Below are 23,872 nucleotides of genomic sequence, written 5' to 3'. Positions count from 1 at the left end.
GACACACATGAATGTATGTATTTTTTGGTCAATCATTTCAGTCTTGTACAACTTTTTGTGACTCCATTTGGGTTTTCCTTGGCAAAGGTCCTGGAAGGGTTTACCATTTCCTTCTCCAGCTAATTTTTTACAGATTAGGAATTGAGGCAAACAGGCTTAAATGACTTGTTAGGGTCACACAACTAGTTGTATGAGTCTGAATTTGAACTCATGTCTTCCTGACTCCAGGAAGTTCTATCTACTGTTCCATCTAGCTGCTCATGTGTGTGTATACACACACATGAATGTGTATACTTATATCATATCAGTATGTATATATCCATCTCTACATATACATGTATACACACATGTGTGTGTATTTAATGCAGTCATTTTATGGGGAACAGAAACTAGGATACACATACTATACATATACATGTGTGTACGGATGTGCACACACTCACATGTATAGACATATGTGCATACATATGAGTAAACTGGGAGATATATCTGTGTGTACACACAATATATATGTACAAATACATACGTACACACATGTAAGCTTGGATAGCCTAGGGCAGCTAAAGGAATGCTAGATTTAGAGACAGAGGACTGGGTTTGATCCTGACTTTGTCATTAATTTCCAAGTAGCTTTGGAGAAGTCAGTCCCCTTCTCTATACCTTGGTTTTCTTATCTGCTTTTTAAAAAATATGTGGAACTTGTAGACCTCTAAGTTTCTTCCCACTTCCACACCTATGACCTTAGGGTAAGGATAACTAGGAACATATAAAAAAATACTGAATGTTCTCTTCATTTACTGATTCATGTGCAGTGAGGCCTTCCCCCACATTATAGCATGGAGGTGTCATTGTGTGACCTAAAGGGAGGAAGGATTGACATCTTTAGTCTTCTCTTCCTCTATCTCTCTTCCCCCTCCTCTCAGCCCTCCACTCTCCAGAGAGACCTTATTTCTTGCCAGGAGGGGAAACAGGAAGTGGAAGGAAGAAGCTGATCACTCTGCTTTCCTTAGAGAGAAGGAGTACTGAGATAGAATTCCACTCATATGCTCCCCTAAATATCACTAGTCTAAGGGATGTAGTTTTCAGGTTCAAGCTAAACTTCTGATCACCATTCATTAATTGAGGAGAATAGAGGACCCAAGCTTTACATCTAAGGCTTGATTCCCATTCCATCAAATACGAGTTCCACAATGAACACACTATATAGAAAGTAGCAAAGAAATCCATTTATCCAAGTTGATAGAAAAACAGTTATCAGAGAAATTACACATATGAGAATACATAACAGGTAATATAGAGTGAAGGAACTCTCCCATCAGGAGCGAGATAACAGCTCAGCCAAGAGTCCCAGATCTCACTCGAAGGGAAAATTCCCTAAAGCCTCTACCATAGCAAGTTAAAAATAAGGACATGATGGAGACTGCTAGGAGAGGGGTATAATTGATCTACACCAGTGAGGAGAGACTCCCATATGAAGAAGCTTTGGGACTCAGGCTACAAATGGTGCCCATTATTTAGAGCATAAAAATTTACTAAGGTAGACTTGGACCTGTTCTTCCAGATTTTAGCCTCAAGATGGCCCCATAGCTCCAGACACTGAGCCCACCGCAGACCCTATTCTGACCTCTCTGTCATGTGAATAATTTTAGACAAAACAAGAGGAGGAGACTAGAGGACATTCACCTCCAAGCTTTGTTAGATGGGAGCCCTCTAGACTGAAGTGATATTGCCTCCCCCCTCCCCCTCCCCCCAATCTCCATTGATTTCTTACGAAGAGGAGACAAGAAAAGGGACTAACAGGAAGGAAAGGGAAGGGGAGGGAAATGAGACCAAGTAAAGTCTTCCTTCTGATTATCCTTACAGGTTCTGTAAAGACTACACTAATCCTAATTATCTATAATTTAGCATACATCTTGACATAGGGTGTGTAAACTCTTTAAAAAATTGATATTTATATTTTGGTATAATGGTTTCCTTTGTAATCCTATGTATTTTATCCATTTAAAAATTTGATTCTGTGATAGGGCTCACAGTCTTCACCAGACTACCAAAGGAGTCTAGCTAGAATAATAATAATAAAAAAAAAGATCAAGAATTTTTGCTTTAGAGTTTGCATTTTGGGACGTCGACATTCTAGCTTCTGTGACTAAAAAAAAAAAGAAAACAAAATTAACCTAGATTTGACTTACATTGTTTCCTAGCTTTCCCTCCCCAGCTTCTCTCTTGGGTTAGCCATTTGCACTTTGGGGAACATATATAAGTTTTTCTCTGAAGGATCACATATGGTACTAAATATTGCTGCAGGCAGGACATGGGACTGGAGGGACCTATATTCTGATTTGGTGTTAAATAAAAACTTACTTCTGTTTTCCTATCATCTGAAAATAATCTATACTACAAGCAGTACTGGAACTTTATGTCTTGGTGGATATTTAATCATGTTTGGCCAGTTTTTCTAAAGCTTTGATCTCTTCAGTTTCAACCTGAATTTTACATCTTTTTCTACTGCACTTTGTTTTCCTTACAAAGGACTGGAGTTCAGCCTTTGATAAATTCTCATTTGCAGAATGGTAGAGAATAAAAAAGGCGTTTGAGGCCTTATAAGAAAGCTCTCTCTCTCTCTCTCTCTCTCTCTCTCTCTCCCTCTCTTTTTCCCTCTCCCTTCCTTCTACCCCCCACCCCAAAGTGGAGGATTGTTTTGAAGTTTGAAAGGGAGAGATGCAGTCACCTATACCCTACTGCAAAATGCAAAATGAAATGCATTCGGATGTAATCAAGGCACCCAGCAAAGGGATGGAACTCAAAGCTGTGATGGCTTTGACAAGCCTTTTCTTTCTTCTCTTGAGCTAATTGTGTCATTTGACATGCTGGCATCAGGGTACAGTGAGATTCTGACAGGCTAATTTGAGCTTGCGGTTCCAATGAAATGTACATACGGCTCTTGTTATATTTCGTGACAATCAGTGTCATTTTCTGTTTAAAAGCAAGCAGCTCAATACGTCTGTGCCATTGCCTCTGCCTAAAAATGCACCAGTCCTTTGAGGGGGTAGTTAAAGGACTCGGTTCCAGAGGGCTGTGTTTGTAGCGGAGACAATGTTCAGGGTCTAGATGAGAGGGCATTGGTGAAAGGACTGCATATTAAACTGCTTTGAATGTAAGACAAGACAGGCAATCAGTGTGTAAGGACCTGAGCAGACAGTAGGATAATTGCCTTAATCTCACATTTGACATCATGAAAAAGGGACTATAGAACCTTCTCTAGTAATTTGGCTCCAAATGCTAAATTCTTCTGAATTTCAAAAAAGCAGTGACTCGAACAGAGTTTCTCTTTAATGCCAAGGTCTCCTTATGATAGTTTGGAGAAGGATAAAAACCACAATGTGGGGAGGGAAAGGGAGGGAGGGGGGGAGGAGAGAGAGAGAGAGAGAGAAAGAGAGAGAGAGAGAGAGAGAGAGAGAGAGAGAGAGAGAGAGAGAGAGGGAGAGAGAGAGAGAGAGAGAGAGAGAGAGAGAGAGAGAATGAATATGAAAACGATCAAAATAAAAGAGGCAGAGGAAACCTCTTCCCAGCTGGTGGCACTATCTCACCATTCAAACCGCCCTCATCCTGGCTCTTGGAATTGCGTGGGTCAGAACAGTATAAAATTTCCTGCTGGCGGAGAAGGTGAAGTCAAGGGTTGTAATAAAGACTACTTTGAGTCTTTGAAAATGTCAAGTCAGCAGCAACTGAAGTTGACCCTTACAAAGAAAACAGATTAGGCAAAGGGGGACTGGAGTAGGGATACTGAAGTTGGGCTCCAGGTGAATACTGGCTGATGCCGTGGGTAAAATTGGGCACTCAGCGCCCATCTGTTTATTCAGGTCATAAAATGAACATGTTGTTAAGATGATTGACAAACTCCTAATCATAAAAGAAATGGGCAAAAGCGCCTTTACTAAACTCATTTCTGAGACAAATAAAATATAAGCAAAGGCACAGCAAACAATATATCTCCTAAAAACAAATAAACAGCCTCCTACACCCAAACACATTTTTATTTATTTTTTCCCTTCAAAAGAATCTTTTTGCTTGCAATAGGAGGGATTGTTCCAGGTCAAGGTAGTGTGTAAGGATAAGACCAGATGGGAAAATGTTTCTGCCAGCCCTGATTCTAATTTAGTCCTTTCTTTTCTCTAATGCAAAATTGGCTCTGGTTAATAGATCCATACTACTAACATGACCACCATACATCTGCAGCATTCTGATTTTTATTTGCATAATCTCTTTTCAAAGAGCCAAGAGTTGTTGTTTGCATGATGGGTGGAATTGCATTAAAAGCTAGCAAGTGCCAAAAGACATTATAAGAACTTAAATAAACCATATAATAGATTGAAAATACTGCCCTGATCCTTCATAGCCTTTAACTGTACTGTCTGGCTTCATGAATAATGGGCTCTCTAAGAAGGAAAAACTGATGCTTTGGGCTTGTGAGTTTTTCTTAATGTAAAGACAAGACCCTTCCAGTAAGACATTTTGTCAAAACAAATTAATCAACAGTAATTTGTCCCGTGTTCTCCCCTGCCTCCTGCAAATATGAAGGTGATCTCCAGAAGAAATTTCAGGAAAACCTTCTTCCTTTGAGATTACTATTCTAAATTAGGTTCCCAGTTCACTTGAAGCCAAAGGAATAGAAGAATAATGGAATTGTGGTTGTGTTATTTTTCTAAAAAATGATTTAGAAAATAAGACTTTCAGTAGTGTGTTCCTAAGGAAGAGTTTAGTTGTGTTGATAAACATCAAGGATAGATGGATGAGACAGAACTTGATGAAGTAGGGAAGTTTTTGGAGTTACTATAGGATCAGAAAAGAAGGAGATGAGGGACAAAAAAGAGAAAGTGGGAGAGGAGGAAGTAGAGAGAAAAGAGGGCAAGAGACAAGGAGAAGGGAGGAGAGAATAGGATATGGGACAGAAAAGACAAAAAGGAGTAAGGGAGATCATAGGATCATGTGCTTAGCGCTGAAGGGGACCTTAAAAGCAACTGAATCCAAGATCTTCACTTTAGATATGTGATTGAATGACTTGCCCAGGGTCTCAACAGCTATTACATATTTTGAGGGATGATTCAAACTTGGGTCTTTTTGACTCTATATCACTCTATCTACTAAGCCACTCAGGAGAGAGAGGATGGAAGGAAGAAGTAGGAGGTGTTGACAAAGAGTTTTAGCACTTGGATTTCAAATTTTAAGAGCCTTGTATCATCATCAGTGTTCTGAACTGCCAACTCCTACCACCAATTAGAAACTGGAAGCTATTATAAAAGATAGTGATCTTCACTCTGGAGGGTGTCATTGCAGAGGTTCCGATGGGAACATTGGGGTATAATTCTGCATCCAAACCCAAGTCAGTGTCAGAATAACCATGACTATAGAGATGCTTTCCCGAGATTCTACCGGCCACTGACATCATGCAACTGGGGGAAAAGGATTTGGGATGTGTTCATATGGAATTCAAGAATGAACATGGGTAGAGGAAGCCAGGATGAGAGTTGGAGTCATTGTCCATCTTGAATTTCCCCAAAGGCTCAGATGGCTCTTCTTTTGAAATTGCTTTATAGCTGCGTCTGCAGCAGCAGGTGGGGCTGTGACTATGCCAACAGTCTCCTAAGTGATGATGGGTGAAACTCTCTCTCAGTTCTCCTTCCTTCTTGCCTCTGCATTGGGAGAGATATTACTCCAGTAACTTGGAAATCTCTCTGAGATTCCTGTGCTTTCCTTCCCAGGAGGGAGAAAGATGCTGAACAGGTGAAGCTGCTCCTGTTTATGCAGTCAGATGTATTTTGCAGTGGCTTCTACCCTTCTTTTCCCTTTCCTTACCTTCCCCCTTCTCCCTCCTCTGCCCCATCCACTCTCTTCCCCCCTTCCCATTTTCTTCCCCTTCTGCATTTTTCTCCTCTTCCCCCCCCTCACTCTCCGCCCTTCCCTTTGCCCTTCCCTTCCCCTCCTCTTCATCTCTCCATCCCCCTCATCTTCCCCCTCTCCTCTCTCTTCCTGCTTCCCCTTCCCCTGTCAGATCTCACTATTGATTGACCAGGAGCCTTGACCTTACCTGAGCGACTTTGCCTCTCCTTAGGTAGACTAGTGCTCCCCCCATCCCCCTTCCCACCCTGGCCCAACTCCTGTGTTCACTACATTCGTTCTAGACTTGGTGTGGGCATTTGATTGGCTTAGTCCACTGAAATTCAGAATTCCAGAAATGCACCAGTCTGAGTCTCCCTAGAAGCCAGTATCACAGGTGTGCACCACCATGTATTATATTGCTTTTATTTCCAATTAACTGTGCTAGTCAACCCTTTCATGTTCCTCTTCCTCTTGGCATTTTCTATTCATTCCCTTAATACTATTTATTCATCATTATGTAAAAGAAATTAGCAGCTCCTAACCTTTGTTTTATATTTGATGTTATTTATTATGATAGAGTGAGTCTGGAGAAAAGCAGTAGACAGATCCAGTTCCCCAAACGGGAGCAGCCTAGAGAAGGATGAGTAATGCTTTCTTTCCTTGGACATCATAAGCCTTTGATAATTTTCCTTAGCCAGTCAAAGTAGAAAATAATATGCAGGTAAAATCATATTCCTGGAAGCTAGAGATATCAATGAGTCAAAGTTTAGAATGAAGAGGGAATGGAAAGGGGCTTGTACTGTAAATACCATAGATATCAGTTGGAATTATGTCAGATGTACTCTTGGGTGGTACCCCTTCTACATCCAATTTTCCTTTCTAGCAGCTTACTAGTGGATGAGGAGATTTACAGAGTGAGGGACTACTCTCACCCAATAACCCCAATCACTAGTGCTTGTTCTAAAAATTCCCTTAATAACCAAGTTCTATATCAGTTACAAGCCCCCTCCTAGCCTGACTTCCAATCTATTGTTTTATTTATTACAGTCATCCACAAGTACTTGCTCAGGTGTTAATTCCTACACTTATGGCACTGTTCAGTTTAACCCTCCTCCTTCCCCTTCTTTCACCCATATCAGAGCTGTTTGAATTATATTTACTGTGGAATCCAAGGTTCTCTGTGTACAGATCCCTCCTCATCTTACATGACTTCAACCAGTACTAGTTTAACCACCTTACTTTGAAATCTGACTCCCTTCTAATTCCCTCTTGAGTTGAGGCTATTTCTCCTTTTTCCCTCAGTTCCAAGGACAAAAGTCAGAATACTGGGTATGTCCCTGCTGCTTTTCAAACATTGCCATTCCACTATCACTAAAAACCGAGAGTGGTAGATCACCAGCAGCAATAGTAGCAGCAAAGGCAGCAGTATTTATATGTGCCTACTATGAGCCAGGCATTGGGCTAAGTACTTATAAAGTTTTATCTGATTCCATCCTCACAGCAATCTTAAGAAGTAGGAACTGTTATTATCCCTGTTTTACAGTTGAGGAAACTGATGAAAAGGTCAAAGGATTTACCCACACCATGCCCGGCCCTCAGGGACAGCTAGAGCCATGGAGTGGATAGAGTATTGGACTTGGAATCAGAAAGACCAGAGTTTGAATCCTACCTTTGATACTAGCTTTGACTTGGTGCAAGTCACACTCTCTGGGCTTCATTTCTTTATCCATAAAATGAGTGTAGAACTCAATGATCATGTATGATCCTACCCACTTTTCATCTTTAGCAATCAATAGGTCTCATTTTGATAACCAATTTGCTCCGTTTTCACGGTCATTTTGTAAAATACTCCCTTACCATCCTTATCCTTCAGTGAACTGACTCACAGTCCAGTTGCCTTCAAAGAATCTGCCTCAATCATCTACCATTGGCCTTGGTTATTGTTGTTCAGTCGTTTTTCGGTCCTATTTGACTCTTTTGACCCTATTTGGGATTTTCTTGGCAAAGATAGTGGAGTGATTTGCCATTTCCTTCTTGGAAATTGTATCATCCATACTGAGGACCCCGATATATTTGGATCTCAAAGTTCTTCAACCTACTCTCATTAATCACCCATTTAGGCATGCCTGGAACCTCATCCCCCTTAGAATCTCAAATAAGATCAGAGATTGTGAAATTTTATCCTCTGACAATAGTTATCTATAGCAATCTCTTCCTTGTGGTTTCCATTCATTCCTGTGATTTCCACCTCTACACAGATGATTTCTTGACCTACATTTGTCTTTCTCTGACTTTGTCTCCTCTAAAATCCTATGCCTTTTCATTTACACTGTTCTGTGATGTTTCTCATTCTCTACATCATATTCTAGCTTTTTGTGCATGTATCTGATTTCCTTTACTATACTATATGGTCCTTAGTTTATGTATTTTTGTTTCTGCTTTAAATCTTAGCACAATAATACATATTCAATAAAAGCTTGTAGAACAAATATATGGATAGATGGATGGGGGAATATATGAGGACTAACTGAGTAAGGTTCTATGGACCAGAAAAAATTCCTATTCAAAGAATTTCTCTGCCAGAACTGACTAACAGTTCAGATGATGTTGAGGAAAACAGTTTGATCCTGTGAACCACGTAGAATAAAGGCTGGACTTCTTTGAGGACTCAGAGAAAGGATGATGGCAATGATTCTAAATGCTAGAACTAGAGAAGGGCCTGTTGACTAAAACTCTGCTTTCAAAGGTCATCAAATTTTATTAAGTTTGATATCTTTTTTTATTTCTCATTCTTTTAAAATTTTTATTTAATTTTTAATTTATGAAATAAAGCAAACCTTTCTATAACAAAGTAGAATAAAAGAGATGATTGCACATGAAGCTACAGATCTATTATGTACAATTTTCTATTCCTTTTAAATACATAATAATGTTATCATGTAAATTTCTCCCCCCACCCTTTTTTTTTCTTCCTTCCCCTCCTCATCCTTCTTCAACTTCAACAATCATTTTTTAGTACTTGGATGCAGAGGACCATGTTAGGTCTGCCATATTTGACATGAGTGACCATGACTAACTTAAAAAAATCTTATTTCTCTAATCTGCTTTTTTCTATTTTTCTGACCATTGCTTTTCTGTCGCTTTCATCTCAACCTTCTAACTCTGAAAGTGACCAGAAGTTTAGTCTTAAGGCTTCTAGTTCAGTTCTGTGGGTCTCCTGTGGCTCCCAGAAGCTGTAGCAGGTTAGGCAGGTACACCCCAGTAAAACCATTTTGGCAGACAGGCAAAACAAAGTCGAGGGTAACAAATGGGCCTCAGTCCCATTGGTGAGTTAGGAGGATGTCTCTCCCAAGCAACATGGAAATTTCTCCCAATGGAATGGATAGATGAGAACAATTTGTTCCAACAGCCATGAAGGTGGATGAAATGGGTGCTGTTGAGTACTTGTTGTTTGTACTTCATTTTCAAAGAGGACTGATGACATGAAAAGTGTGATGTCTTGACTTGCAAGTGAATTAGATTTAAGTAAGGCAGATCTGTGCAAAGGCATCAGTCCCACTCCCTCCTCCAGAGCCATCTGAATCCAGTGGCAAAACGTAAGTCAATATGACTGTCAATGACCCAGGACGGAGGGGAGACGTTGGCCTTCTTAAGCTAACGTCTTTCCCAGGTCTCATTTTGTCTGATGCAATGCCCATTCAGGGATTAAAGGATAGGTCAGAATTGAGATAAAATATGGCCTAGTTTGCCTTCCCAGAAGAATCAATCTGGGAGAAGACCCTTAGAGTTTCTGACCAGAACAGAAAACAATTGCTATTTGTACTTGCTCTGAGCCAAACAATGAGCAAGTGAGGCTTGGCTGGAACTGATTATTATTGGCCAATTAGTGAAAGCTAGCATGATTTGGGTTTTAAGGCATAGTAAAGTAGTTCCATTTGAATCCCAGTGGACTTTTTAAAGCCTGTTCTTTCAGAGCTACTTTTCAAGAAATCATAAATGAAACTACCTGAGATAAAAGTGTCAGTTGGTTCAACTTTTTGAAAAAAAATAACAATAGAATATATAGGGGGGAAAATCTAACCCCTAATTCTAAGATACTTTGTGAAGTATAAGTGATCAAACACTATATTCCTTTGGACAAGGCACCCACATGTAAGGCTATAACTACTCATGTGGACAGAGAGATAGGAGGAGGAGGAAGAAGAGAAAGAAGAGGAAGAAGAAGAAGAAATAATAATGATAATAATAGCAATAATATTGTACAATTTGAACCAGTCAGGTGGGTCCTCTGGGGCAACTACTACTACTACTCACAGATTTTTGCTTATTCTTTGTTTTTGAAGAGGACTAGTGACATTAGGTGGGTTATATCTTGACTTGCAAGTCAATTGGATTTAAGTTAGGCAGAGCTGTGGAAAGTCATCAACCTGACTTTCTCCTTCAGAGTCATCAGAGTCTAGTGACAAGATATGTCAAGATAACTGGCAATGACCTCTGTGGACTGCTTCGAGCTTGGTCAGACACCTTGGTCAAAGACACCTGGGCTATGACCAGTTGTCCTGACATTTGTCCTGTCACTATGTATGTGTATGTGTATGCACACATATATGTATACACACACACGGATTATATACATGCTCATTATTTCCAGGATATCTTATGTTAGCTTAGCAACTGGCCACCTCTACTGTGATTTATTGCCCATATGCATACTTAGACTCAATGGGTAGAGTGTTAGAGAGGTGTTCCAGTGAACAGTGGAAGGCAATCAAGGTTGTCTGCTGTCATTAAGTGATTGGACTCAAGCTGTTCTTAGCCTCTGTCTAGCCAACACCTCTAATAATGAAGTATGAGTGAAAATTTACTATGTGTCAGGAATTCTGCTGAGCTCTGATGATGCAAATGCAAAAAAGCAGGACAGTCCCTGCCCTCAAAGGGCATACATTTTTAAGGCAGGAAGATGTAGAAAGTAGAAATAGAAGGAAAGGGGCAAGCGAGGCAGCACATAGAAGAAAATGATTTGGAAATGACTCTGAAATGATGTGGAAGCTGTGTTGCAGGCAAGATAAATGGAAAGCTCTCCTCTTAAAGCCCAGAATCTTACAGGATCCAGGTCCTACCTGGATAGGGATGAGAAGAAAGGTTGGAGTACAGACAGCATGAGAAGAGTGTCTCTGGATTTAGCCATTGGCCTTTCCCCAGCAGGCATTTCTTATCAAAGCTCTTCCCATTCTTCTATATCCTTTAATGATTATTAAACTTGATTTCTTCTCCATTAGGGCTTTGGTCTGAATTGTCCCTACCCATGTCCTTATCTGGGACCAAATGCATTTGGTGGATGAGGCTTCTTGTATTGAATTAGCAGGGTTTGACCCAATTGCCTGTGTGAGATTATCAGTTTGGTTCTTGAAGTCGTCATCATAATTTGTCATCCTGAAGTTCTATAAAGGGTTCTGAAATATCAGATTCAGGACGTTCCTCATGCCTGGGAGGTCATTGTGCCCTTTTGCTTGTGTTTTTCCCTAACATGTTCCATGTGGATGAGATCACTGAGGGGTTTCAAAGCATCAGTAAACTTTCCCCTAGATTGCTAAAAAGAACCACCAAGTCCCAGAAATGTCTTTAGATCACGATTGATCATTATTTGGATGTGGCCAGGAAGCAAGTGTGTGTATCATGTCAGTCTCAGGATCAGTATTTACTTCTTGCTGCATTGCTCTATGTGTCACCACCTATTTGGCAAAATTGCTGTTATTTGTCTGACTCTTTGTGACTCTGTGGGGTTTGTCATTTTCTTCTCCAGCTCATTCTACGTATGAGGAAACTGAGGCAGACAGGGTTAAATGACTTGGCCAGGATCACACAGCTTGTAAGTATCTGAGATTAGATTTGAACTCAGGTCTTCCTGACTCCAGACCTGGCGCTCTATCTACTATGCCATCTAGCTGCCCCAAAGACAAAACTAACATTTGTCAGTTGACAGTTTAAAGTTGCAGTCATTCCTCAATTCTCCTTTACATTAGACCAACATCTCTACGCAGCTTGTATCAATTCCCTTAACACAGAGGAGTGAGACAAGTCATTCTCCGGGATCAATATGGTTTTTTAGTCATTCAGAATTTGGCTTTCTTTTAATAATCTTTTCATTTATGTTATTGCAGCAATGGTATATATGTTTGATTGTTCAGCTTATTGCACTCTGCATCAATTCATGCTGGTCTTTCAGTGTTTCCTTGCATTCTTTACATTTGTTTTACACACACACACACACACACACACACATACACACAAACACACACTCTGCAATATTCATTACCAAAACTTTTTTCCAGTCATTTCAGTCAACACCATGACACATTGTGCAGAATAGGCACTTAACAAAAAAATAATTTAAATTGATTAAAATTTTTGCATTGATGGATACTTGCTTTGTTTCTAGCCCTTTGCTACCATAGCAAGTATTGCTATCTATATTTTGGTACAGATTGGGTTTCTCTCCTGCCCCCTTTGATTGTTCTTGGAGGGTGCCCAGTAGGATACTTAGTTAAAGTGGCTTAGTGAGTCTGGATCTCTTCCCACTCTGGACAGAGGATTTTTCATTCTTTAACTTGTGGAGCTATAAGATGAGATTTTAAGACTCAGAGCAATAGGTCTATTCCAAATATACTATGATCACTGAGGAAAGGATAAGTGACCACTGAGGATCCATGGGTCAGGATTAACCATGGATGTTTTTCACTACTTAAAACAACCAGTACTCAAAAGAAAAAGGAGGTGAAATATAGACACTAAATGCCCCATTTTCGTGTCTCCCACAATGTGCACTGTGCACAAGGAGGGGGATAGTTTACTAGGGATTCAGAGTAATCTATACAGCAGAAAGATTGTTATACTCAGAGTCAGGAATGACCTTGGTTCAAATTCTACCTCTGACACTTATTAACTGTTCAGCACTACTTCAGGGAATAACCTAACCTCTTAGCTTCTTCATCTATAAAATGGGGATAATAATGCCTTTAAGCACCCCCTTCATGGAATTGTGAGGATCAAATGAAATAATGTAAGTAGAGCACATTGCAAACTTTGAAATGCTATATAAATGCTAGCTTTTGATATAGAAGGCACTTAAATCTTTATGGAATTGAATGAGATGTTTGCTATGTCTTAAACATTAAAATGATAAAAGTAAGATAAAAATAAAACAATAGAACAATATATGTTTTCTTAAAAAAGTTTTAATTAAAAATATATTTAAGTATGCTCTCTTTGTTTTGTTTTAGAAAATTACAAACTGAGGCAACACTTCTAAAATCTTGGTGCTGAACAAACCCAGAGTATCATAATCTGCCCCTGTACCCATGTCACAAATGTTTACAGTTATTTATAAGGAGGGTAATGTAACATCATGTTGATGGCTTCATTAAAACCCATTGTCACATAGCTCTCAGGTTGTAGTCAGGCCAAACCCCTTTAAATATCAGGGGTGTATGGTTTCCCTTTAAGTTTCCAGGGTGTTCAAGTGGTAGCTGAGGTCACCAAGGTGCATTAGTTTTGATTTGCCTCTGTGTGGTATGGTAGACCTTTCTCATCATCTTGTTTTGTGTTTGATTCTGATCTACTTTTCTGACTTCCCTTAATGGATTTATTTCTTGGCTTGGTGGACCTCAGAACATGATGTTTATTGCCTTATGGCTTGACTTTCACAGTTCCCGAGAAATGATTTCATCCAATAATCCCACAAGATTGTTGCCTGACATGAGCATTGGGGTTCTCCTCTTGCCCTCTGCAGAACATAACACAAGAGGAGAGTCTTTTCTAACTGTTTTAACCTGCCTAAGACAGTATCCTGGGGTCTTCATTAACTATTCAGATCTTAAGTGTTTACTGGGGGAAAAGAACCTCAAAATCAATTTTTACAAATGGTGGTTCTATGTGTTTTCAAATAACAAGGGGAGACTCTTTTTGGAGATGCCTCTGTCTTTGTAGCATTGTCTATCTTATGACAACTAGCCAACTCCAAGCTCTAGACCAGAGAAGTAACGTAGTCGTCAAAAGGCTATATTTGAATCCAAGAAGACATGAATTCAGATCTTCCTTCAGATATTTAATAATTGTGTGACCTGGGGGGAAGTACCTTAACCTCTTTCTTTCCCTCTGTTTTCTCAATGGCAAAATGAGAATGTCAGAGTTTATGACTACTGAGAACCTTTCCAGCTCTAAATCTTTGATCATATATTTTCTCTATTTTCTCCATTTTGCTAGCTGCCAAAAGGATCTTCAGGATGTAGGCCAGAAATAAGTATGAGGAAACAGGTATCTCTAAAAGCAATCACTCTTATTTTGGTATCTAATGAATCTTAGAGACCCTGTGTCAGAATAATTTTTAAAAATTCATTAAATGAAATATGATTGCAAAAGAAATTAATTATGTGAAATACAGTAATCAAGATATTAAGACAAAACTAAACAAGTTTATGGCCCCCAAGTTATGAACCCCAGCTTTAAGGGGTTGAGATCATACAAATGATCAGGATTTAAAGAAGGAACCTGTGGATTAAAATAATGCATTAAACTATTAGCAAATTAATTGATTAATTTGAGAGTTGGAAAGATAAGAGAATGCAATGGTATTCTGAGAACACCATGAATAACTTCCCAGGATCCTTAGAATCAAAAAGTTTATCTTGTCCAACCTTCTGCTTTTTGAAGCATGAACTGTAATTCCCTCATATAGTAATAAAAATTAATTGTGCATTTAAACAAGCACTAAGCTTGCTATATTGCCATGGGAATGGTGAGTATTGCTGGAGAGAAAGCAGGAAAAAATCATGAGTGTCAGAAGTACAGAATTAAGATGAGAGATCATCCCATTTTTGATTCCTTGGGTAGATGCAAGGGATAGTTATTGAGATAAAGCCAGTGGAGGTAAGAAGTCAGATGGAGTATGTTATTCTTAAGGCTACACCAAAAGAATATGTAGGTCAGATGAGTAATTCCTGGACATCTCAGTATTTAAGGCTATTCAACCAGATAAGCTTTTCATTTGTAGATGGATTAAAAAAGAGAAGTACTGTTCTGCAGTAAATGCAATTGCCTTCACAAGAAGATTTAATCATATAAGTTTCTGGGTGATTAGCGAGAACCTCTATGCACAGATATTTAAAAAAAAACATAGTGGAAGTTTTGAGTCACTCTATTAAAACTTCTAAGATGGAGGACATCACCTTTGCATTTAAATGAGATGGCAGGTATATGGTAGTTGATGAAAAATCACCTTACCCTGGAAAGTCACTACAATCCTGGACTTCCCATAATGGAAGTATTACACCCCGCCCCCCTCCCGTGGACCCTTCCTCTCATTGACTGGTTCCTTTCAGAAGTCATTTTAAGAAAAATGTCTAGGCCAGCCATATTTTCATTCCCCTCTAGGCTCTACTCCTGACTATCCAGACCTTTTCTACTATATCCCTATGTTCGTATTTTCCCCTCCTCCAACGTTTGACTCCCTTTTACGTGTTGTCTTCTTCAGTTAGAATGTAAGCTCCTTGAAGGCAACCAACTTCTGTCTTTCTATCTTCTTATAATTGTATTACCAGTGCTCAGTACAGTACCTGGTATATAGAGAGTGCTTAATAAATGCTCGTCAGCTTGACTTCTGTTTGGCTACTGTCCTGAGGTTTGCTCATTTCATCATGTTTTTTAATAAACATCCTTTTCTAAAACAGAAATATTACCAGGAGGGGGAAAACATTATTGTCCATACTTCAGAATGAGCTCTTTTTTTTTTATCATATTGCTTTCCTTGTGACAGGTAGCTGTCAGACCACCGAGAGAATGGGAGAATGGTAGTTGTGATAGACAGCTAAAGATAGATAAAGCATTTAAGCACCCACTGTGTGACAGACCCTGTGCCAAGTCAACAAGAAAACAAGATGGCACCTGCTCTCAAGGAACTTAAATTCTAATAGGGAGAGAGAGAAAACATAAAAGGAAGCTGGAAAGTGGGAGTGTGGATTAGGGGAATGGAGAAGGCAGCTGTTGTGGAGGTGGAACAGTTTACCAGAAAGTGATCTGGGTTCACTGCAGTGACCAATATGACTGAGGCCCCTCTTGAAATGGGGATATGGGCCAGAGACTCACAAATCAGGAAAAGAGGCACTGCTTGACCAGGCAAGGCTTAGGTGGGTTGCCACAATTGACCATATGAAAACACTGGGAACATTTTGAGGGAGATTTATGGCTGGTGGTAGAAGGGGTCTCAGAATATGGAGAAGGATGTTTATGGTTAGGGTGCAGAAGTGCAGAAAGGGAAGTAGAGTACCATACAAAAACTCTTTGACCTCAGCTACTTGTGTGTGGATGTCTACTGGTTTCTGAATTTCCTCCTAAAAATTATCTCTACCTTCTTCACTTTTGAGAAAAAACAGAAGAAAATATTAATTGGAAAAGGTTTTGCTTTGTTTGATGGCTCTACCCAACTCTGTTTTCAATAAGCAGTTCTTTCCAATAGGAGAAATACTTGCATTAGAAGGGAACGATCCACATAGTTCTGAGGCAGATGAGGGGCAGGGCTGGGGAAGGGAGATTAATTCCCAATTTTAGGGTTCAAAAAAGCATAGAAACTGTCTCTGTGTGGTGTGAGTTAAATTGAAAAATAAGCTATTTGCGATCAAGCCTTTTGGGTTTCTGATTCCTTGCACTCTTTCTTGACCTTACCTGTTATCCTTTTGGATCCTGCATTACCAAACAGCATTTCTAGATGATCTACATGTTCCCTGCTCACTCATTGCCAGGTGATCACCCATCTTTTTGCCTAGTCTGACCCTTTGCTTGCTTCTGACCTATCATCACTAAAACCTTAAGTAATAGAAATAGCTCTGCCCACACCAGGCAGTCTGACTATTATTAAAAGCTCAATCCATGAAGCACTCTTGGCTACATCCCCAGTTTGGCCAAGGGGGAATAGCACAGAAACTTCGACTCATCCTGTCTCAGATTAGACTTAGTGAGGCAAGTTTGATTACAGACTTCTGCCTTGTTAGTCACTCTGGTAACACAAGATCTACCCCAAAGGACCAGCAAACACCAACAGTACATCACGTTTTGCATCATTGGGAACCTACAATAGGATTCCTCTGTCCCAGGAATATGAATAATGGAACAAGCCTATTCTCAAACAGTGACTCTGACACTTCATTCTTGCAAAGGGCAAATTAGAATCAAATACATTGATGTACAGCAAAGTAAAAAGAGGCAAGAAAACAATATACACAATCACTACATTGATGTAAGTGGGAAGAACAATCATAACGAGAGCAAAAGTGAATGTTATAAAACTACAGAGAACAAACTTGTCCCAAAGAATATTTTTATTTTTTAATTTTTGAAAATTTTATTTAATGATATTTTATTTTTTCCAATTACACATAAGACAATTTTCAGGATTCATTTTTTAAAAAAAGATTTTGAGTTTCAAATTTTCCTCCCTCCCTAAGATGGCAAGAAATCCGATATAGGTTATACATGTACAATCATATAAAACATATTTCCTCATTAGTAATGTTGTAAAAGAAGAATCAGAACAAAATGGGAAAACCTACAAAAACAACAACAAAAAAGTGAAAATTGTATACTTCAATCTTTATTCAGACTCTATCAGTTCTTTCTCTGGATGTAGATAGCATTTTCCATCATGAGTCTTTTGGAATTGTCTTGGATGTTCGTATTGTTGAGAAGAACTAAGTCACAGTTCACCATTGAACAGTGTTCTCCTGGTTCTGCTTACTTCACTCAGCATCAGTTCATGGAAGTATTTCCAGGTTTTTTTTCTGAAACCCACGAGCTCATCAGTTCTTATAGCACAATAGTATTCCATCACAATTATATACCACAACTTGTTCAGTCATTCCCCAATTGATGGACATCCCTTCAATTTCCAATTCTTTGCCACCACAAATAGAGCTGCTATGAATATTTTTGTGCATGTAGGTTCTTTTACCCCAAATAATATTTTTAAAATAATCAAATGTTGGGACCGCTGGGTGGCAGAGTGAATAGAGCACCAGCCCCAGAGTCAGGAGGACCTGAGTTCAAATTCGGCCTCAGACACTTAACACTTACTAGCCGTGTGACCTTGGGCAAGTCACTTAACCCCAATTGCCCTGCATTCCCCCCTCCAAAAAGCCCCCCAAAAATCAATTGTAAAAGGAAGTCATGGAAGTCATAGAACCTAAGGAATTTATGATGTATCACACATCTAGAACTTGAAGGGGTTTTGGAGGACATCTAATCCAACTAATGCATTTTATAGATTAAAAAAGAAAATCTGCTCTGGATCATGGAAATAATGTGACTTGCCCAAGGTCATATAACTAGTATATGAAACAAAATTTGAACTTAAGCCATCCTGATTCTAAGAGCAGAGTTCTTTCCATTAATTGATGGAGGGAGAAACACTAAGCATCAATTGTTAGAACTCATTTGCAGGTTCTCTGAATCAATACTGAGATGAATGTAGATGCACTCTTCTACTAGCCCCTACTGACTAAGAGAGCTACCCTGTTGGTAGCTAGGATACTGTGGTTCTTCTTGCTATTCATTGCAACTAAGTGGTTGGTAACTAGCAATGGGCTGACCTAGCTGGAATGGGTGATCTGGAAGGTGTACCAGACCCTGTTGACTAAATCATGTCAGATTCAGAAGGGCTGAAGTAGAGCCCTTTTCTACCAAGAAACATTTTAGCACTTAATTTTGAAAGAAAAAAAATCCCATTTTTGCATCTAATTTGATAAACATTTTACAATCCATTGCTTTGTTCGTTATGGACATTTTAATGAAAAGAATCATAATGAAGTCTAATGCTCCAAGTGTTATTTACCTTAACTGGTATGTTTCATTTCACTCTGCTTTCTCATTGCAGGGGGTGAGGTGGGGGACTTTTCTCTCTTCCTGAATAGTATTAACTGAATTGGCTTTACCACCACCCTACTGTACTTAAGAGTCGTTTGCCCTGTATATACTGTTAACAAAAATTGTGATGATCACAGGACACCTCAATGAGCTCTATGTTCATGCCAGCCTCAGAGAAAACATTTGCTTCTTTGTCTCCATCCCAAATCTCATTTAAATGATCTGGGGTTTGTCCACTCTGCTGTGAATCCCCTACATCTATTTCTAGGATCCTTTCTATCACTGTGGTATCTAGTCTCTCTGAATGAGTATGCATCCAGATGAATGTAAGAAATTCACCTTTAGCGGCAGCTAGGTGGCACAGTGAATATAGCACCCACCTTCGAGTCAGGAGGACCTGAGTTCAAATCTGGCCTCAGATACTTAACACTTACTAGCCATGTAACCTTGGGCAAGTCACAACCCCAATTGCCCTGCCGTCCCCCCTCCAAAGAAAAAAAAAAAGCAAAAAGAAAGAAATTCACCTTTAAGTGTGAGCCATTGAAGGAAGTTTAATCATATTATCTTTGTCTGAGTGCACATAGGAAATACCAGACGAATGACTGTAAAATAGGTTTGTTTCAAATAGAGATGAAAATTTATCTTTTGCTCTTATTGAATTAGAATTCAACTTTGGAAATTATTCTAGTTGCTTAGAATCTGAAAAAACAGATCTAGATCCTCCTTCCTCACATTTTCCTTAGGTGCTTTTGTCTGTATTTTTTCTTTGCCCTCATAGCTACCTACCTCATATTGTAGAAGGTATTTCAAAATGTCTCATAACTTTAAACTGCACTAAGACTGTGGGATGCTTCATACCACTCCCCTTTTTTTAAACATACTTGTGATTTTACTGGTATCAGAAACCTTCTATGTGGAAGCTTCCTTTATTAATGTGGATTGTCACCCACCTTTTAACTTAAAGTCTTAGAAAGTAATTTAGGGCCTTCGTGTCATACTCAAATAGAAAATAAATATGCCTATATATTGACTTAGAAAACCACATATTAACATTATAGTTTATTGTTTGATTATTTATTTTGTTAAGTATTTCTCAGTTTCATCATAATCTGGTTCGGGGGGGGGGGAGGGCAGCTAGATGGGACAGTGAATAGAGCACCAACCCTGGAGTCAGGAGTATCTGAATTCAAATCTGGCCTCAGACACTTAACACTTACTAGCGGTGTGACCTTGGGCAAGTCACTTAACACCAATTGCCCTGCATTCCCCCCTCCAAAAAGCAAAAAAAAAAAAAAAAAGATTTCAACAGATAAAAAGCAATTGACATTTAAAAAATAATCTGGTTCAGGAATGCATTTGGGAGTATTGTGGGCCCTGTTTGACACCTCTGGTTTAGAGCACCTCAAAGGATAGGTGCCTTTCCCAGGGTCACAGAGCCAGGATGTGTCTGAACCTCCTGAATCAGAGTGTAGCTTTCTATCCACTGCCTTACTACCTCTCACATCTTACAACATACTCTCACATTACCATAACTGGAATTAAGAAGACCTAAATTCATTTGCCACCTCACATGCTTATTAGCTGTGTGACCCTAGGTCTTGACCTCTGTCTTGCCTCAGGTTTTTCTTCTGTCAAAAGGGGATATTTAGAGTACCTGCCTTCCAGAGTGGTTGTGAAGAGCAAGTAGGATAATGTATGTATCTTGCTTTGCAAATCTTAAAGCATCTATAGAAATGTTACCTATTAAGAGCTATTAGAGTGAAGACAGAGACTAGATCTGTTTTTTTTTTACCTGTATATCCTTGTCACATTCCCTAGTAACTTAGATATAATAGAGACTTAATGAGTGTTCGATAAATGGAGTTGATTTTTTTAAAATTTCCCTAACCAGATAGATATTCAGGTGATTTTGATTTCTTACAATGTGCTCACTTTTATGATTTTCAACAGTTTATTGATTGTGTTTTCTGGTCTAGTTACTATGTATATGATATAACATGGTCAGGATGGAACAGGTAGCACTTTAGCAGACAATGAACTCAATCTTCTTACATTCTCTCCACAGACCACTTTGCAGACCTTCCCTGAAAGTTGTCATTTAAATACATCTGAGCTATAACATTGCACATCATTTAAATTAATAAATATGGTAATAAGTATAGCAGTGCTATCTGCATTCATATCAGAGAAGCAGCTGTGCTAATATGCCGCCCCCTCCCAAATACTGTCAACATGTGAGATGTTAAAAGGTCACAGTTGCTTACAGCTGTGATTCCCTGAGATCTTTCATTAGGATAACCAGCGTCTGTGTTCTGCCATCTGTCTTGGTTTCTCTCTGCATAGAGTCTAGGTTAGAAAAAATGAAATGTCTACATGAGTTAAGTTTCAGGATAGTTATGAGCCAAGCCAAAATCTTCCTCAATTAGTTTGCTTCCAAGAGCTACATGCCATATCATGGATTAATATTTGTGGAAGGAGCATTCGGTTTGAAGCTAAGAGGCCTGGACTCACATCTACGTTTCCATGCTAGCTTGTATGTCTTGGTGAAAGTCACTTATTTCCTCTTTTGTAACATGAGGAGAAAAATACTTAGGCTACCTACTTCATAGCAGTGGGAGGAAAGTATGTTACAAATGCAAGCCATTTATTTATTTAACACAAAGCTCTGCCACACACCCCACAAACATAATAATAGTAAGGGGGGAAGGAAAAAAATTAGTTTCCTTGGCAATAAGAAAATAGAAACTACTTGGGAAGCCATAATTAATAATACTTTCTATTTCCTTGTGGTGTTTAATTTTTAAAACAAGTGTAATAATGGTTAAAAAATCAAATAAATATACCAAATGGGGGTAGAATCTTGCTCCAAATCTTTAGCATATAACAAAGTCGATTTAAATTAATTAAAACACACACACACACTCCACAAAGCAAAAACAGAAGTTTTCTTTTTGTATCCTTTTTTAGTTCTGTTTCAAGTTTTAATACCATTTACTCCTTCTTTCCTTTTCCCCTACCTTTTTTTCTCCTTCTTTCTCCCTTTCTTCTCCCTCTCCCTCTTCTTCCTTCTATCTCTTTCTGCCTTTTGCTCTTCCTCTCTTCCTCATTTCCTCTTTCTCTTTCCCTTCCTTTCCTTTATTTGCTTCCTCCATTTTTCTCGTCTCCTTCTCTTGGTGGAAAAAAATAGCATCCACTCTCTCCTCTGGCCCGTACCCTTGGAAGGTGAATATTACCAGTTGGGTTCAATCTTTTTGTTTTCTCACTGGAAGATGTTATTTCCTGCAACACCCTACACTCTACCATTCTCTGCACGTGCTTAGAAGGAAGCAGGAACAATGGAAGCCAGTGACCTGACAATCCATCCTCCTTTATGATATAAACAGCTACTTTAGCCTAAAGGCAGAGAAAATCCTTGATGTACTTTTAGCCGGCTTTTTGCTGTTCATACAAAATATTAAAAGATCAATGTTAGTTAGTTTCTCATTTGTTTAAAGCCACCAGGTTGGCTAGAATCTGAGTATTTATTTTTATTTATCCTCTTTCTCTCCTTTAACAATGCTATGACCCTAGTTTACAGCCTCAGCATCTCTTATCTACACAATTGCACTAGCCTTCTAATTATTCTCCCTGATTCTAGTCCATCCCTTCTCTACACAGCTACCAAATTGATATTCCTTAAGCATATATTTGATCGTTCAACTTCCAGATTCAAAAGTGTTTTGTGACTTTCTGTTCCTTGTAGGAGTAGTATATCTTCAGTCTCCCATTTAAATAAATTTAATAAATTTAAATAAACCATGGGTGATTTACCTGGGGGTGGGGATGGGTGGAATTGGTCCATGAATAGATATGAGGGGGTCCATGGAGTTGAATTGGAAATATATTATATCTTTGTTTTAATTAATCTCCTGTGGAAATTTAACATTTCCTTAAATTATCTGAAAACATTATACTGAGAAGGCTTCAAAGGTTTCACCACACTGCCAAAGGGTCCATGACATAAAAAGATATAGAATCCCTTATTTAAATCCTCTACAGTCTGAGTCCCATGTACCTTTGTAGTATCACTTTATATTGTTTACTTTTACATCCTCTCTATAGCAGCCAAACTTTTCTCCCTACATAACATTCATCTTCCATCTCCCATCTTTGCACAGGTTGTCTCCTATTCTAGGAACCCTAATTTAAATATAAGATTTGTATCTCTCTCTCCCTCCCCCCACCCCGTATCAGTCACTGCTTATTTTTTTATGGAACACCCCATTCCAAAATAATGAAGTACAAAAAATATGATTAATCATAATTTTATATCTAAAGTAAGTTGACTGTAAAGCACTACTTAAAACAACAAGGAACCAGCTTTAAAGAACAGAAAACTTTGACTCACACATGTGTCATATTGGACAACAAGAGAGGGGAGAAGGGGAATGGAAAAAGCACATCATCATCCATTAGAGTATTCCAACATACTCTATGCTCTGGTTGTAGCTGTCTCATATGTCTCATTTGCCATGGAGGACCCCATTCACACTCAATACCATCTGTACCTGGCTTTCCTTCTTCATTCTGTCTCCTCCATGCCTCTTTCCCTTGAATAGTACATACAATACTCTCTTTTCATCTATATGTCTCCATGCATATCTCCCATGAGAGTCTTATTTTCTCCCAGGATAGGGAAAAATTCTATCTGTCAGATCTAAGAAAATAATTCAGCTAGACTCTTAGAAAAATTTTCCCTGCCTTCAGAATTGTATCTCAAAAAACCCATTATATTTTCTCTGCCTTGCTTCTCCTTCCTTCCTTCGTTCCTTATTTTCTTTCTGTATTTCTGTCTTTCTTCCCTCCTTACTTCCCTTCTTTTCTCCCTCCCTTCCTCCCTTTCCCCTTCCTTCTCCCTTCCCTTGTCCTCTTCCCCCTTCCCTTTCTTCTTTTTTCCCTCCCTCTCTCCCTCCTTTCCTCCCTCCCTTCTTCCCTTTCTCCCTTCCTCCCTTCCTCCCTTCCTTCCTCCCTCCCTCCCTCCCTCCCTCCCTCCCTCCCTTCCTTCCTTCCTCCTTTCCTCCCTTCCTTCCTTCCTTCCTCCCTTCCT

This window comes from Petaurus breviceps, unplaced genomic scaffold (genome assembly GCF_028583685.1).
Source record: "Petaurus breviceps papuanus isolate PSGF00001 unplaced genomic scaffold, PetGlider_PUasm1.0 90808, whole genome shotgun sequence".
NCBI classification, from domain to species: Eukaryota; Metazoa; Chordata; class Mammalia; order Diprotodontia; family Petauridae; genus Petaurus; species Petaurus breviceps.
Note: the sequence above shows the minus strand (reverse complement) of the source record.